The sequence below is a fragment of the Peromyscus leucopus genome, chromosome X (genome assembly GCF_004664715.2).
Source record: "Peromyscus leucopus breed LL Stock chromosome X, UCI_PerLeu_2.1, whole genome shotgun sequence".
In the NCBI taxonomy this organism is placed as follows: Eukaryota; Metazoa; Chordata; class Mammalia; order Rodentia; family Cricetidae; genus Peromyscus; species Peromyscus leucopus.
The window spans coordinates 121,208,574-121,211,376 of record NC_051083.1 but is presented as its reverse complement, the minus strand read 5'-3'; the positions used below and the strand labels follow the sequence as shown (position 1 = coordinate 121,211,376).

General features: G+C 34.9%; 1 non-coding gene across 1 annotated transcript; it reads left to right on the top strand.

Moving 5' to 3' along the window:
• Positions 1–431: 431 nt before the first annotated feature.
• Positions 432–560, top strand: LOC114707238. Its single transcript, XR_003736624.1, has one exon. It is a non-coding gene; the product is annotated as a small nucleolar RNA SNORA61 (small nucleolar RNA).
• The last annotated feature ends 2,243 nt before the right edge of the window (positions 561–2,803 follow it).

Sequence of the window (2,803 nt, the reverse complement as noted above, 5' to 3'; positions counted from 1 at the left end):
TCAAAATGGTAATAAAGAAGATACATTTGTGATGTAGGTGTGATAAAATGAATTCATATACGTACAGTCTTATAATTGTGCCTAACACACAGTATGTGCTAAAGAGGTGTTCAATCCTTGCTGCTGCAGAAACTCCTACTACTGCAAATCCTACTGCTCCTGTAACCATCCAAGTGATAAGGTCCTGATACAGATCAAAGTTAAAAAAAAGAAAAAATTAACTTCCCAGTGCATAAGTATAATTTATAAAATGCATAATGTTGTACATGTATTAGACACTTTTATTTGGATCCACCATTAACTCAATGTGATGAGCCTTATCTTTGTTTATCTTTTTCCCCCAGCTTTTGCTTATCTAGGTTCAGTGTGGTGGTGCATGAGTTTAATCTCAGGACATGGGCAGCCAAAGGTGGTTATAAACTACATTGACTACCCTCTGGTTCCCTTTCCTATCACATCTTGATGCTGTTCTTGGTGGTTGTAAAGGAGGAAGAGCACACTGAAACTGGCCTCATAGCAATGTATTCTTGTATAGAGGATTGGGTCAGATTCCTACATGCCCAGGCTCTTGGTAAAAAAATTGAATAATCTGAGAATTACAGATGCCTCTGGGCAGTTGTAGCATTGTTGACTTAAACACTTGGATTTCTTTATTATATTTTAGAGTCATGTAACTAGTGAAGGGGGCCATCATTTATGATTTGATCTACAGTTGGTTGGAAAAAATCAAAAGCAAGAGTACTGCCCTGGAAGCAAGCAGCCTTTACTTTATGACTTAGCCAGGTTCTGCCAGCAGTGACAGCACACAGTTCAAGGCTAGTCTGGTCTACAGAGCTAATTCTAAAACAGACATCAAAGGCTACACAGAGAAACCCTGCCTGGAAAAAAACAAAAAAGTGAAATGCTTTGTGATTTAACATGTAATTGGATCAATAAAGACTTTGCAAAGTGCAAAAAACAAACAAACAAACAAACAAAAAACTACATTGACTGTGTAATGACCCCCTACCTCAGATATAAACAGTCCAAACAGAGAGACTATCAATCCAATCAGATGAAGGGTAGTAAGGCAGAAATGGTTCTGGGAAGAAGTATTTACTTTGGGTTTCTATACCATCAGTGATATCTGTGTAATCCAAAGATACTTATTGGTGTTGATGCACTATTTTCATTTCAAACTATAAATCCATATCAGTGAAGTCATGAATATATGAAAATTTTTTGACTGATAATTGCTTGTATAATAAAATAAATGTACTTTCATTTAAGACGTCTTAATAGTATTTTAAAATATGATTTGTGATTTAAAAAACATTTAATTTCATGGTTCTCTTGTTTATAGACATAGGTTAGCATGGCAAGAGAAACAGCTTTATTACTGTTATATAGAAAAGGATTGTTGTACTGTGACTTATAAAACCTATTGTATCTTTTCACATAGAGGGATGCTATTTTGACTACAGATGATTTAACTGTTTAAAAATGACTAAAAATGGTAGTCTTCCCTTTAGTTTTCTTTCACAAAGGATGATTTATGAATATATTATAAGGGGGAAACTAGTGTAAAAGAGCTGTAATTTTGGAATCATGTGTTTGCTACCATTATTCATAGCTAAGCGCATTTGTTGCATTTGATGGAAACACAATACATTGCTTTGACTGCTTCTACCTAATCACATTTGTGAGTCACTAGCAATACAAAATGGGGTTGACTCTTCTGTGCTCTCATTTCCTTTTTAAAATGTATGCAATCGTTTACAATGTAACCATATCTGAAAAGGAAGGCATAGTCTTTTAGATTTAGTTATTAGTGATTTTTCTTAATATTTTGAATTTTAGGATTCATAGACTGTCATGGTCTAAAGCAACTGGCAATAGATCCATATATAAATGTGAAGTTTGAAAGAAATGGTAGATGACTATGCTGCTTCCATTTTCTGGCTGTTTTAAATAGAGCAATGCTAATGTGAACATCCCAATATCTTTGTGATATGTTTCTTACCCAGAGTAGTATACCCGGTCAGGTGATTGGTAGTCTTATCTCTATCTCTTTGTAAGGCTCTCCACACCTATTTCTATAATGGGTGTAACTAGTTGACACTCCTACCCTCAATGAATAAGGATGCCTCTTTCCCCACATCCTCTCCAGCATTAGTTGTCATGTTTTGATGACAGTCATTCTGAACGGATATGAGATAGAAGGTCAGAGCAGTTTCGAATTTCCCTATTTAGTTGCCACTTGGTATCCCTCCTTCCAGAACTGTCTATTCAGTACATTGTACCAATTATTGGGGAATTTTTTTAGACTTTTTTTTGCAGTTCTTTATATTTTCTGTATATGAATCTCTTGTCTAAAGTGTAGTTGGCAGAGATTTCTTTTCCTTTCTACAGGCTGTCTTTATCCTGGTGATACTTTCTCTTGTTACAGAGAAACATTAAAATTTCATATAACTTCATGTGTCAATTTGTGGGATTAATTATTTTCTTGTTTGATACCTTTTGATAAGGTATTTTTCAAAGTGAATGACCTACACAACAAAAACTTTAAAACACCAAAGGAAGAAATGAAAGAAGACACTAAAAGATGGAGAGACTTCGCATGTACATGGGTTGCTAGGATTAATACTGTGAAAAATGGCCATTTTATTAAAAGCAATCTACATATTTAGTGCAACCCCAATCAAAATAACAGGCTCTTTCTTCATAGACACAGAAAAATAGTCTCACATATTATATGGAGGCCCAAAAGTCCAAGGGTAGCCAAAGCAACCCTGATCACAAAGAAAACTGTATCAACCATACC